Source organism: Dermacentor andersoni, chromosome 11 (assembly GCF_023375885.2).
Source record: "Dermacentor andersoni chromosome 11, qqDerAnde1_hic_scaffold, whole genome shotgun sequence".
NCBI lineage: Eukaryota > Metazoa > Arthropoda > Arachnida > Ixodida > Ixodidae > Dermacentor > Dermacentor andersoni.
This window is the reverse complement of record NC_092824.1, coordinates 37,603,575-37,618,828: the sequence shown is the minus strand read 5'-3', so window position 1 is coordinate 37,618,828 and position 15,254 is coordinate 37,603,575. Positions and strand designations below refer to the sequence as shown.

The 15,254-nt window shown below is 51.4% G+C and overlaps 1 pseudogene; it reads right to left on the bottom strand.

The window, feature by feature from the left end:
* Positions 1-13,468: 13,468 nt before the first annotated feature.
* LOC126518161 (probable ATP-dependent RNA helicase DDX5 pseudogene) lies at positions 13,469-15,025 on the bottom strand (annotated as a pseudogene).
* Between the last annotated feature and the right edge of the window lie 229 nt (positions 15,026-15,254).

Below are 15,254 nucleotides of genomic sequence, written 5' to 3'. Positions count from 1 at the left end.
AGGACGACTTCGTAGGTCACGTCACTGAGGTGGCGTGTAACCTTGTATCGACCAAACTACCGGCGGATTAACTTTTCCGAGAGTTCACGGCAACGGATGGGCGTCCAGACCCACACGCAGGCGCTGGTATTGTAATGGACGTCGCGTCGACCCTCGTTGTATCGAAGGGTATCGGTATGCTGTAGGCTCCTGATACGATGCCGAGCAAGCCGGCGTGCCGCTTCGGCTCTTTGTACGAACTCTTCCACGTGTTCGCTGGTCGGGCTATTATCAGCCAGAGGTAGCATGGCGTATAGCGTTGACGTGACGTGGCGCCCGTATACAAGTTCGAACGGCGTAAACTGTGTAGTCTCCTGTACAGCAGTGTTATACGCGAAAGTCACATAGGGTAAGATCTCGTCCCACGTCTTGTGCTCTACGTCGGCATACATGGATAGCATATCAGCCAGCGTTCTATTCAGACGTTCCGTTAATCCATTGGTTTGAAGATGATGCGCAGTGCTCTTGCGGTGAGAGCTATGCGTCGGCTGGAGAACGTTTCGCGACTCGGGCAGCCACAATGGACGTGGTGCATCCGTCGTACGTAGAGGAAGGCCAGTTCACGGGAGAATGTGCTTGGATAAGGCAATCCGTGGAAACCTCTAGCGTTTGTCTCCCTTTTGCTAAGATTCGTATCGAAGGCCCTTTTGGAGTACTGGACACTGAAGCTGCCGTCTCGGGACATCTCCCGCCTCAGTATCCATATTTGTTTTCTAACAAATCTGGGGATTTGCTGCGACGCAGGGGGATCGGGTTTAGTGAAGGGATAGTCAAGCCTTAACTCGTTCCAAGGCACGGGAGCTCGCGGCCAAGGCAGTGTACGAATGTCCAGTGGTGGAGTAAACAGGTTTGACGGAGGATTCGTCAACCAGCACCAAACAGGACAGCCCTATAGGGGATAAGGCGGTAAGTACACCAGCTAATGAAGAGCTCAGGAAAGCAACGGAGCCTGAAATGCCTCGCGAGGCAGAATGCAGACAAAAGTTATTGAACGTAAGCCCTGCCACAATAATTTCTGAGCAGGAAGTGCGCAAGGCACAAAGCAAAGCTGAGCATTACTATGACAGGACGGCTCGCACGCGACGCTCTGAAATTGGGGTAGCAACTGGGTCAGGTAATGATCCTGAAACCATCGCTTAAAAACAAACTAGAGGTTCAATGGGAAGGACCGGTTGACGTAATTCGGAAACTTTCTGAAACAAACTACTTAATCACGGTACCGGGAAAAACGAAGGACACTCCCCCCCCCCCCCCCCAGGTGTATCATAGCAATCTACTTAAACCCTACCCGCAGAGGGAGGCCATTGTGAACATGTCCCTTAACCAACCTGAGGAGATGCCTGTCGACTTTCCGGAGTTAACAGCAGTGACGGGGGCAAAATACATTCACGAGACCATTGACAAGCTAGTAGAACAGGCGGAGTTGAATCCCAATCAGAGGGCTGAACTGAGGGAAATCGTGTTTGAATTTAAAGACGTATATTCAGACACCCCGGGCAGGACCACTGCGATCGTTCACGATATCGAGTTAACCTCGTCGGACCGAGTTCGTTTGAAAGCTTATCGCGGTTCACCTCGTCAACGTGAAGTCACGACCGCTGAAATAAACAAGATGTTAGAGCTAGGTGTAATCGAGCCAGGAGAGAGTGATTATACCTCGCCTCTTGTCTTGGTTGAGGTCCCAGGAATAGAGCCGCGACCATGTATCGACTATCGCAGGCTCAATTTAATCACGAAGGACCAGACTTATCCAATACCGCATATCGAGGAAAGGCTTGAGAAAGTGAGCAGTGCTACTTTCATCTCTACGCTCGATTTAGACAGAGGGTAATGGCAGGTTCACCTGACCAAGAGGGCAAGCAGGCTTGCGGCGTTTATTTCCCCGATGGGAACCTTTCGTCCGAAAGTCCTGAGCTTTGGATTGAAGAATGCGCCATATTGCTTCTCTAGCCTTATGGACCAGGTGCTACGAGGAATGGAGGACTTTGCACTTCCGTATCTCGATGAAATAGCAATCTTTTCTTCATCATGGGCGGACCATATGCAACACCTGCGAACCGTGCTGTGTCGTCTACGAGAGGCCAACTTAACTGTTAATGCTCCGAAATGCCAATTAGGGCGCGCGGAGGTGGCTTATCTAGGTCATGTAATAGGGCCAGGCCATCGTCGGCCTTCCGAGGTTAAAATGACCGCAGTAGACAACTTCCCGCAACCACGCACCAAGCGGAACATCAGGTCATTCCTTGGCTTGGCGGGTTATTACCAAAGATATATCCCGAGGTATTCCGAGATTACGAGTTATTTAACGGATGCTCTCAGAAAGACAGAACCACAAACGGTAAAACGGGATGACGCAAAAGAAAAGGCTTTTAGTATGCTGAAGAAAGCACTAACGAGTCAGCCAGTGTTGAACGCGCCCCACTACTCTAAGCCATTCATTCTTTAGTGTGATGCCAGCGACAGGGGTATGGGGGTGGTGCACTGTCAACAGAGAGATGACGAGAACGAACACCCAGTACTGTACGTCAGTAGAAAGCTTTCAGTTCGTGATGAAGCATACAGTGCATCAGAAAAAGAATACGCCTGCGTAGTATGGGCGGTGCAGAAGCTAGCTTGCTATATCGCTGTTCAAGGTTCACCATAGAGACTGACCACTGTCCCCTCACATGGCTGCAGTCGATGTGTACGAAAAACGGTCGTCTTTTGCGCTGGAGCTTGGCTCTTCAATAGTACACCTTCGATATTCGCTGTAAGAAGGGTAAGCTTTACGGCAATGCCAACGGTTTGAGTCGTTGCCCCTAGAGTAACGAAAGGCTCATGCTCAGCCGGGTTTCCGTGGATTTCTTACGTTCGTTCTTACGTTTTCTTCCGCAGTGCAGTCGATTGTTAGCTGATTTTAATAACCACGTCTTAACGCTCTCAAGAAATGGCTGTTTTTAGTGTTCAGGGCGGGGGGGGGGGGATGCGCGTAAGGAATGGGAAAGGTGTAGCGGGTTTTCTTTCTTTTAAAGCCTGGTGTATCTTGGAGGAGGGTGGCCTTGCGCTCGCTGCTTTGTGGTTGTGGGTCCGGCACTGTTCTGGGGGGATTGCTTGCCCACGCAGGACACGAAGAATTGCGAGACCTGCTTGCAAGACCAATTTCACCGGACCGGACCAGGGAGAAAAGTCACAAGAGTGCCACGAGGACTTATGACAACTCCCAGGAATCTACCAGCTACGAACTAAGGGTTCGTCACCTCTAAGGGGAATTCTGCTACTGAAACGCCGATCCCTCGCACAGCAGCTGCTGGCCCCTACGCGTCGGGATCTTCCTCCCCCGCCGGAGATGCTGTTATGGTTAGCGTCTGGCAGCACGTGCAGAAAGGAATTTCACCCGACCTTCTCTCACCATGCCTTGTCGAAATGAGGCGTGACTTCTCCTGCCATGGTTGGCGTCATGCACCTCGTGCAGAAAGGACTTTCTCTCACCCGACCTTCACCCACCAGGCCTCGTCGAAATGAAGCGTGACTTCCTAATTCGCCATGACAACTTCGAGTGGCTGCCGCTCTGGCGGAAGCCCCGAAGTGTTTACAGGCCTCTTTTGTGTGTGTGTATGCGGCTTTAGAGGGACCCTTTCCTCGAACGGCCAAACTCTACAGGAAAGCTTCCACGAACCAGCAACGCGCAGAAGAGACGGACAAGCGTCTACAATTCCAGGAGGCGGGACGCCCTCCTTCTTGCAGCAGGCTTGGTATAACCAGAGGAGGAGGGGCCCTCTTTCTGTGCAGGTCACGTGACGTTGACAGAAGCAAGATCCCTCCCATGATTATAGAAAGCCTATTTAAGGGGCTCCGAAATGTACTTTTGATCTCTTCATTCTCTTCTCATCATCTTTCATCAACTTTTACTTAAACCGTGCAAGTTTCACACTAGAAATTGTCTCGTCCTTGCCCGGTCGCCATGGTCTACCGGATGAGCCCACCGCCAACGCCACGCTACCCTATTAGTAACGTTGGTCAAGCTTCGATAGGCAGGCGTCGCTACAACTCGGCAGCAGTACGAGACGCTACCCTGGAGTACGCAACACCAGCCAAAGTTAAGGTCATGTGTCAGCTGGCGGCTCAAGCAGTCTTTTTTTTTGTTTCTGCGTCTGTTATGCCTGCGTCTGTGATGAAAACGAGAAGTGGGAAGACAGATAAAGAGAAAGTGGTGAGGGGAGGTTGTAGCATAATGGTTAGCGTGCCCAGCTAAGAAATGCAGAATGCTGCGAATACATGGGGTCGAATCCCAGTTGTTTGTTTGCGAAGACAGCTTTCTGTTCTCTCTGGTGACGGCGAAGCTCAGAATGAGGAGGCAGCCTGACGACAACGGTCGCCGTCAGCGTAACAAAATAAGCGGACGTGCAAGGCAACACCTAAAGCCGAAAGTATATTCAGAGGAAATATAGTATGCTCCTGTAGAAATCCCGCCGTTTATAAATCCCGCAAAGGACGCCACGACGCCCCGGCACTCTACGCCAACAAATGAAGATAACTTTTTTAAGGTGAAGCTTTTTTTGCTTCTTCCTTCGACTCTTCCACTGGTGCTGTTGCCGTCTTGCACGTGGTGTCGAAAGAGGGTTCAGAGCGTGCATATAGGAAGGGGTGTGGAAAAGAGGGAAGGTGGCGCAAGAAACTCGTTTGGACATTTCCATCGCGTCACATGTGCACAGTGCCCTCTGGAGCTTCCTGGGCGTCGTCACATTAGCCTTTCGGCAGTTGTGATTATCCCTGACCCCCCGCAAAAAGCATTGCAGAAACTGCCGCGCTTACCCTTATCCTAACATGCAAGTCCTCAAGATAGGTACATAGAATGATAAAGACGGGGCAGGGAGAAGAAGCGGAGAAGAGGCGGAGAAGAGGCGGAGAATGGGCAGAACCGGGGTATTCGCGAAACTAGTGAATAAGACCCTTTCCATTCTTCGCTCGCAGTTCTCATACAGGGGGGGAGGATGGGACAGGGAAAAGGCGACATCAGAAGATAGCGAAACGCTGCTACTATGGATAGACACGACCGCGGTTGCAGGCAAACTGAAGGGATGGTACTGCACGTTTCTGCTATTTCTAAAAAATAAACTCCATGCAGATTTGTCGAGTGGACAACTGACGCATGGCGTGCCGACGCAAATCCGCAATTAATTACCGTAGGGTATGGACGACACTACTGAAGTCGTCGCACGTCAAATCAACACTTATGTGCCAGCCGTGGTGCTTCGCCCTTAGTGATAATACCAGAACGCAAGTGCATTAAAATGCTGGCTACGAATACGCCGTGTCGCTCATAGTGAGCGGACGCAGCAGTCCGATGAAAACGGACAAGAAAACAATGATCACGTGGTATCGCACAGGTAGGATGGCGAGGAATACCACGTCAAACAAAGAGCAGGGCGCAAAGAGAGTGACACGGGGAAAAAATGTTGACTCCAAGGTTAGGTTGTTCAGGGCGGTTGGGCAGAAATGCGTCAGCTGTTGGACCCAATGTCGGAGTGGAACAGGTAGGCCTGGTTGGATTGCCACAGCAGCCTCGATATGGGGACGGTTAACTTGCTTCCGTGCTCGTGGTCCCCGCGGCACGGAAGCGTACTCCAGAACAATGTGAGAAAAAAAGCAAAGAAGAAAGAATTTTAATACTATAAACAAGCAGGGCGCCAGATTGAGGCCCCTCACCTTCGCTCGTGGGGTCCGCGAGCCGCGACCAGCATGAAAAAAACCAGCAGCCGCAAGAAACTGAAACTGCTTTAATTTACTGCCTAACGAATCACTCAAACAATCAACGCAATCTGAACATGCAACAGAACACGCAAGGCGGACAAGCAAGCGCCAGGCAAACAAGAAAATTCGCAAAGGCGGAAAAGTAATTAAAATAAATTATGGGGTTTGAGGTGCCAAAGCCAGGATCTGATTACGAGGGACGCCGTAGCGAAGGACTCCGTAATAAATTGGGCAACCTGGGGGTTTCTTACCGTGCACCTAAACCCAAGTATACGGTAGTTTTCGCAATTCAGACGCCGATTTTCGCCCCCCTCGAAATGCGACCACCGTGGCCTGGAATTGATCCCGCGACCTCGTGCTGCCCAACACTATAGGCAACCACGGCGGGTGGGGCAAAAAACAAAGCCCTCGGTTTCGCGGACGCTAAGCAAAGCGTTTTCTCTCGCACCGCAGCACTCTTGAAAAAAAACCCAAGGCGGGTCGAGCTCCACCAGCGCCTTCCCCAGGCCCACCTCTAAAAAGCCCCGAACACAGTCTCCGCTGTGTTCTTATCGGGCAGCCTCCTTGTGTGCAGCCCCCTGCGCGAGTTCTTCCGCGGCTAACTCGATCGCTGTGCATCGGCGCGTGCTGTTGTGACAAGCGTTTTCAAAGGTTTGCAACTCGCGTGCTGCAGAGCAGGGCCCACAGGCCCGACAACACGTGCTCGTACATACATACATACATACATACATACATACATACATACATACATACATACATACATACATACATACATACATACATACATGCATACATGCATACATGAATACATACATACATGCATACATGCATACATGCATACATACATGCATACATGCATACATGCATACATACATACATACATACATACATACATACATACATACATACATACACACATACATACATACATACATACATACATACATACATACATACATACATACATACATACATACATACATACATACATACATACTGTTACGTTTCGCCTACGACGTGCGGTATAGCCGGCGCGGATGCAACGGACGCCGGGGCTTCGTTCAAAGCGGCGGACATGTTGGCCCGTTCAGCGCCGCCGATACGCCTCCCCGCCAAGCGCGTCCAGGCATGTTTCAATGCCACGTGTCTTCAAGTGTGTGTGTGTGTGTGTGTGTGTGCATGTTGGTGCCCACGCTTGTCAAAGCGCGGCAGCCGGGGAAAGGAGCTCCCCAAGTGTGAAGCGAGGAGGTCTGACCGGCGCCGGCCCGGCGGATGCGTCACTACACTCGTCTCAACGTGTCTCTCAGCCTGTCCGTGCCCCGCGTCACGTGCGCCCCTATCGAGGCGTTCCCTCTTGCCCTCAACTCCGAGGGTATAAAAGCAGCTGCCCCCGGACGCCAAGAGAGAGGCTCCGATTTCTTCCGTTGAGTTACGTGCTCTCCCGTCTCTCCACTTCGGTCGACCTGACCGCCCGCTCTTTTGCGATGCTAGAATAAACAAGTTGTTCTGTTACCAGTCGACTCATGCTTTGCCGGGACCTTCGGATGCTTCCAATTGTGCCCCAGGCCGCCAGGCCAACGCTACTCTTGGGGCTTGCGACCCAGATGCAACAACGGGCGTCAGCGCTGAATTTCCAACAACTGTCTGCCAGCGGTGAGATCGCGACAACGGAGGCCAGCAGCGAAGATATGCGGTTGACTGTATGCTGAGCAGCACAACGACCATCCGGGAGCAGTGCAACGAGCCCTGTGTGATGACTGGTTGCCTGCAGCGGAACGACTGCACTGAATTCTTGGCTGCGAGGTTTGGTGAGTGCGTGACTTTCTTCTTCTGAGTTTTGCCAGGCTTTTGTTAGTGTCAGAAACAGAGCTGGTAATTGTGGTTGTCGTTGCTGCCGGGTTAGTTTGCGGCAAGACAATAGTAGGCAGTAGAGAAAGCAGCATTCCGAGCAGCCATGGATTTGAAGTCGTTGCGCAAACCGAAATTGCTGGAGCTTGCAAGAGAGTTGGGTCTGGATGTTTCAGACAAACTCAGAAAACCAGAACTGCTAAGGGCTATTCTTGAGTTAGAAGTTGAGGATGACGAGCTGTCGGAATGCCTTGAGACCATTGAGGAGAGGACAAAAAGGCAGGAGCGCGAACTTAAAGAGCAAAAAAAAACAGGAGCGCGAACTTAAAGAGCAAAAAGAGAAACAGGAGCGCGAACTTAAAGAGCAAAAAGAAAAACAGGAGCGCGAACTCAAAGAGCAGAAAGAGAAAGATGAGCGCGAACGAAAAGAACAAAAAGAGAAAGAAAAAGAAGAGCGCGACCGTCAACACGCTTTGGAAATGAAGCGTCTCGAGGTAGAGATGGAACGCGCTCGTAATGGAAGTCAGGCACACGGTGCAGGAGAACGAGTATCGTTCAAGATGACTGACCTGATGCGGCCGTTTAAGCTTGGAGAGGACATTGATTTGTTCCTGGTTAACTTTGAGCGAACGTGCGAGAAGCAGGGGTTCTCTCGGGAAACGTGGCCACAGCGCTTGCTCACTTTGTTACCCGGCGAGGCGGCCGACGTAGTCGCTCGCTTGAAGAGAGAGGAGGCAGAGGATTTCGACCAAGTGAAATCGAGTCTGCTAAAAAAGTACAGGCTGTCAGCGGAGGCGTTCCGTCGGAAGTTTCGGGAAAATGAGAAAGGCAGAAGTGAGTCATATACAGAGTTTGCCTACAGGCTAATGTCAAACATGCAGGAGTGGCTCAAAGAAGAGAAAGCGTTTGGTGACCACGAGAAAGTTCTGCAGTGTTTCGGGCTGGAACAGTTTTATAGTCGGTTACCTGAGAACGTGCGGTACTGGGTCTTGGATAGGCCAGACGTTAGTACGGTGGCTAGAGCCGCTGAGCTAGCCGAGGAGTTTGTGACGCGTCGGGCTCGCGGAGCTAAGGACGGTCAAAAGGGTGAATTTGGCTCCAAGTTTGAGAGGCCGAAGTTCACGCCCATGAGAGCAAAGGGGGACACACGTAGTGCGGATGCGAGTGAAAGCAGTCCGACCGAACGTAAGGAGACGGCGGCAGCCGAAGCCGAACGCAGAAAGCGGTTCGAGACGAGGCAAGCGCGCGTTTGTTATACGTGCCAGAAGCCGGGTCACTTTTCGGCGCAGTGTCCAGAAACACAAACAAAAGTCGTGTTTTTGTCATTATGCAGCACTGACGAGAACATGAAGCTTCTCGAGCCTTACATGCGAGACCTCCTCGTGAACGGGAAAGAGTGCCGAGTGCTTCGCGATTCCGCAGCTACAATGGATGTAGTTCACCCCTCTTACGTAGAACCCGATATGTTCACGGGCGAGTGCGCATGGATCAAGCAAGCCGTGGAAGCTCATAGCGTGTGTCTGCCCGTAGCAAAAGTGCTTATTGAAGGACCTTTCGGAGCACTTGAGACGGAGGCGGCAGTGTCATCTATGCTGCCCCCCCAGTACCCCTACCTATTTTCGAACAGGTCCGATCACCTCCTGCGCGAGAAGGGGCTTTTGTTTCGTGAGGCTAGCGTTCAGGCCTTAACCAGATCGAAGGTTCGGGAGCTCGCTGCAAAGGCGGTAGTTGCGGGGCCGACGTTGTCGAACAATGAGAAAGGGTCAGAGGCGCAGCAAGCTGATATTCAGAGCACGTCCGAACTGAATAAAATTGAGCCTGTAGCGTTAAAGGCACCAGATACTGGAGGGGAAATGCCCGACACGGGAAAGTTACAAGAGCTATCTGCAGATTTGCTCATCGCGCCTACGTCAGATGGACTTAATAGGTTGCTAAAAGTCAGCCGGTCGGCTTTGATAGCCGAGCAAAAAGAGGATCGCAGCCTAGAAAACATACGCTGCAATGTCAAGGAAGGTATCGCCAAGAAAAATGCTCGTTTTGTGGAAAGAGGTGGGGTCCTGTACCGGAAGTATCTAGACCACAGGGGAGTGGAGTTCGATCAGCTGATCGTGCCTCAGTGCTACCGTCAGGATCTGTTGCGCTTGTCGCATGGGGGTTCGTGGTCCGGACACCTAGGAGTTAAGAAAACTAAGGACCGTCTGTTGCAAGAGTACTATTGGCCAGGGTGTTTTCGTGACGCAGACCACTTTGTGAGGACATGTGACACCTGTCAGCGGGTAGGCAAACCAGGGGACAAATCTAGGGCGCCGTTGAAGTTGGTACCTATCATTACGGAGCCTTTTAGACGGCTCGTTATTGATACAGTGGGACCTCGGGGTACAGACACATTTTGACTGTGATCTGCCCAGCGACAAAATTCCCTGAAGCAGTGCCGCTTAAAGAACTCAGCTCAGTTGAGATAGTCAATGCACTACTGTCCATATTTGCGCGAGTTGGTGTTCCTGCGGAAATCCAATCAGATCAGGACACAGTGTTTGCTAGCCCTTTGACGACAGCCTTTCTCGAAAGGTGTGGGGTAAAGCTGTTAGACAGCTCAGTGTACCACCCACAGTCGAATTCCGTTGAGAAGCTCCAATCCGTCATGAAGCGCGTGTGGAGAGCATTGTGGTTTGAACAACAAACTGACTGGGAGCTGTGTCTGCCTGGGGTGACGTTGGCATTAAAGACCGCGCCGCATGCGGCTACGGGGTTTTCGCCAGCTGAGCTAGTGTACGGTCGCTCGCTGCGTTCTCCGCTTCGCATGCTTCGAGACGGATCACTGCCCTCTCCAATGGCTGTAGACCATCTCTTCCACAAATGGCCGCCTCCTGCGCTGGAGCCTCGCTTTGCAACAATATTCCTTTGAGGTGCGTTACAAAAAGGGGAGTCTCAACGGTAACGCCGATGGCTTAAGTCGAAGCCCCTAACGTAAGAATCAGCCTCAAAGTTATTTGTTACTGATGTTTTTCTTCCTGAGGCAGGATTTTTAACATATTGCTTTTGTGTAGTGTTTCAAAGTGATGACGTGCTTTCTAGTGCAATTTTCCAATTTGTGGACGCGTTCTGAGTGCTGCTAGACTACTGTAAGGAACTAGGCAGTGGTATAAAAGGGGAAAGAGCCTGGCAGGACTTGGTGAGGGTTGTTTCGTGCTTGCTGACTGAGCGGTTGAGTTTCGGCGTAGTTCTAACGCTTGCCGGGAACGAGAACAAAAATGTCAACTCTCCCGAAGTCACTTTGCAGTGTCCTGTGTGAACCTGAACGAGAGAACGAGGCCTTCTCTGTGCGCTGCGCTCAAGAAACTCCGAAGGACGCCCGACTTCGGTTATGATCATCATCGAGCGACATCCCTCCGGACAGCGGATGCAGTCCCCTGACCATCGGGATCTCCTTCCCCCGGCGGGGCGGTCTGTTACGTTTCGCCTACGACGCGCGGTATAGCCGGCGCGGATGCAACGGACGCCGGGGCTTCGTTCAAAGCGGCGGACATTTTGGCCCGTTCAGCGCCGCCGATACGCCTCCCCGCCAAGCGCGTCCAGGCATGTTTCAATGCCACGTGTCTTCAAGTGTGCGTGTGTGTGTGTGTGCATGTTGGTGCCCACGCTTGTCAAAGCGCGGCAGCCGGGGAGAGGAGCTCCCCAAGTGTGAAGCGAGGAGGTCTGACCGGCGCCAGCCCGGCGGATGCGTCACTACACTCGTCTCAACGTGTCTCTCAGCCTGTCCGTGCCCCGCGTCACGTGCGCCCCTGTTGAGGCGTTCCCTCTTGCCCTCAACTCCGAGGGTATAAAAGCAGCTGCCCCCGGACACCAAGAGAGGCTCCGATTTCTTCCGTTGAGTTACGTGCTCTCCCGTCTCTCCACTTCGGTCGACCTGACTGCCCGCTCTTTTGCGATGCTAGAATAAACAAGTTGTTCTGTTACCAGTCGACTCATGCTTTGCCGGGACCTTCGGATGCTTCCAGTTGTGCCCCAGGCCGCCAGGCCAACGCTACCCTTGGGGCTTGCGACCCAGATGCAACAACGGGCGTCAGCGCTGAGATTCCAACAATACATACATACATACATACATACATACATACATACATACATACATACATACATACATACATACATACATACATACATACATACATACATACATACATACATACATACATACATACATACATACATACATACATACATAGACCCCGCAAAGAGGGATGCTAACGCATTTAGATATATGGCGTGGAATTACCCACGTCCTTCAGCTTCGCGAGCGTATAAGCGCACTTAACAGACGTGGACGTAGTTCAAGGTATGCGCTGAGCGCATACATACCTAGTTAGAAAATCATGTATTCAATAAAGTTCCGGTCTCGCCCGAAATACGAAGCATCGATTGCGATAGCAAATTAGTCGAATTCCATATACGAGGTAAGGATAGTAGCTTTATCGGCCCTATCAACTCCACACATTCGCTTAGTAACTGAATTAACAAGCATTGGTGTCCGTGCGCACTAGCAAACATGAAAACATCTCACTGGATGAGAGCGGAGACTCGCTACAAAATACCAGACGCTGATGCGGGCAAGCCTCGCAGCAGCAGCGAGTGAAGTGACATTCGTGTGATCTATCGCTTCAACACAAGAACAGCGGGAACACAGCGCGCACAAAGGCGTGAGCAGTCTGCAGAGCCCTTTCAAGATACGGCGAGCGCGACCCCACGCGCCAGATCAAGCCGGGATCGTCGGCTTCCCTCACCTGCTTTCCCTCGCTCATACAGCATATGGCGCGCGGCGACGGTGTTATCGCCCTTGGACTTTATACGGAACATGACGGCGATGCCGACGACGAAGGCAAAAGTGCGCCTGGATTGTCCATATAATTCATATCGCAACAATACATATGCTCCCATATGTTACACTAAGCCCTTCAGCTTCCATTTAAAGCACTTGGAATCACGGGTGCTCAGCCGGAATGTTAGGGACCAAGTGTTCACTGGAATTTATACTAGCAATACGTCTGCAAGCGATAATTTGTGTAATAACATAACATTTTGTTATCTCAGACAGTACTCAAAAGAAACTACAACTTCTTTATATATGCTAAATTTATTTCTTCGTTCCTTCTTTATTTCGATATATTTCTATTTTTCAATGACATACTCTGTAACCAATTTTCTTATACGTCGATATAAGCTCAACTAGTGTGTCATGCTTCTCACAGATAGAGTATACTTTCTTATGTTCGTCCTAAAATCGCTTGCCTATCTCCTAGAGTGGGCATGTGCCACTAGCGCAAAAAACTAAGTGGGAATTTGACGCCCCGGAGAAGACGACTATTACTACTAGTAGAAGTACAATTAGTTACTACTACTATCATTGCTACCACTGCGACTGCCCCTACTACAAGAATCACCATACGCTACTGTTACATACAAGGATAGCAGTGCATTTCCCTACACGCGAACATAGTGCACGTTCCTAAATTGGTTATGTATATGACGCTGAAGTGAGCCGATCATTTTCGCCACGCACATGCTATACACAAGTCAAAAAGGAGCAATACAAAAATATCACCGTTTTTATATTGGCAAGACGAGAAGCACGTAATTTCGACGTCAAGACAACTTTCGTGATCGTGCCCAGCACCTGAATGAAAGCAAACAGAGCAACCACAGGGCTCCAATGTTATCCTTTCGGCCTTTTTCCTGTTAAAACGAAGAAAATTCCTGCGTGCTCTGCATTTTAGAATACACGAGCAATTTACAAGGACGGACACACCTGCTTCTCAAGCAACGCATAATCGCAAGATCAGCGAGTGGATGAGTAAAGTCAATATTTTGCAGCGTCAAGCACCTTGGTGGCTAGTTCGCGGAGTCGTGGGTTCACCGTCTGTTTGTTAGCTCGAAGAATCGCGATGAGCTCTTTTGCACGCCGTCTGTCGTTGGGGCTGATAAATGTGTACGCCGTGCCCTGACCAGCGCAGCGGGCGGCGTGCTCCACCCGTTTGTGGTAGTCCTCCAGACACAGTGGGTAGTCGTAGTTGATCACGAAACGCACGTCGCCATCGTCCAGCTGACGCGTGACCGCGTCCGTTGCGACTAATATGGTCGCCAAGCCTTTTCGAAATGCGTTGAGTTCGCGGTCGCGGATTCCTTCCGTCATACCGCCGTGAATGGCGACAACTGGCCAATCCAGCATTCGCAGTTTTAACACCAGTACATTCAGGCTGTGCCTCGTTCCTGCGAAAACGATCACCTTGTCGCACTTCTTGATGAGAATGTCCTCAAAGATGGCAATTAATTTGTCGTCCTTCTCAGCTTCACCACAGATGACAACAATATGCTCAATCTGTCCGCTTTGATGCGCCGTCTGTAACCCGAAGCTCACCTGAATGTAGTCGTGCATCAATTCATCGGCAAGATGGGAAACGGCCCAATTTGGTGAAGCAACCAACATTATCTTCTGACAGACTGGGTGAACTAGGGCGTTGATGGCGCGAATTGGTTTTTCTAAGCCCATAATCAGCATGAGGTCCACTCGGTCCATCACCAGGTACGAGCAGCGACGAAGATTCACCTTGCCTTCTTTCAGGAAGGACAACAGACGGCCAGGTGACGCCACGCAAACCTCACATGGACCTCTCTTCAGGGCTTTCAGTTGCCGTAGCTTCCAGTCCCCGCAAGACAGGCACACGCTGCTAACTGCCGTGTATTTCTCAAAGTGGCAGTTCAGCTCGTGGGTCTGTCGCGCCAGCTCCGGCGTCGCTGCTAGCACGAGCACGATGGGGCCGTCGCCAGGATGGAGAGGTAGCTGGTGCATGACGTGCACGATGGCTGGAAGCAGGTAGGCCAGTGTCGTGTCTCTAGCTCCGCCGCGTACCGTGGCCATAAGGTCCCTGCCCTTGAGAGCAATGGGCCAGCACTGGGCCTGAATGTCGGTTGGCAGACCGTACTTCCCCGCCTCGATGCCTTCCAGCACGCCGTCTGGAAAGTTGGCTTCGTAAAGGCGTAGAACGGGCTTCGGCACGGCGCGCCCCTCGACAGCGATGTCCTTTGTTTTTCTGTACGCGTCCACGTCCACGGAGGAACGCCGGGCTGTCGCGAAGTGTTCTCGGTAGACGTTCTTTCGGAAAGGCAGCGTCTCCGTCGGTCGCCATTTGGGTGCGCGGACGTCAAGGTCAACGTCGCTCTCGGGGATTCCCTTTTCGGTTCGTACAAGCAGCTTGCTTACGAAGCTGCCCTCACCTCTCGGCAGACAATACCGCCGATATAATGCGATTTCATCAGCCGTGAGGTCTAGTAGCGGCGGCGGGACGCCCCATAGCTCGATCACGCCAGCAGCGTCGTTCATGCCGTTGAGTCCGTTGACGCCGGCCGCTTCGTTCATGGCACCTGTTCCTCGGCCTCGTTTGCCCGATTTTCGTGCCCCTACTCCAGCCCTGCTTGTGACCCACCCTGCTTGACGATGAAACCCACTGTGGCGGATACCCCACGAACCGGTGGTAATACGACTATAGTTATAATCGCGGATGGGAAAGAAACCAATTATAAATAAATCATATAGTGTGTGATAAAGTAGTCAGCCTTGCATAAGCATGTCGAGTCAAGAGTACTTA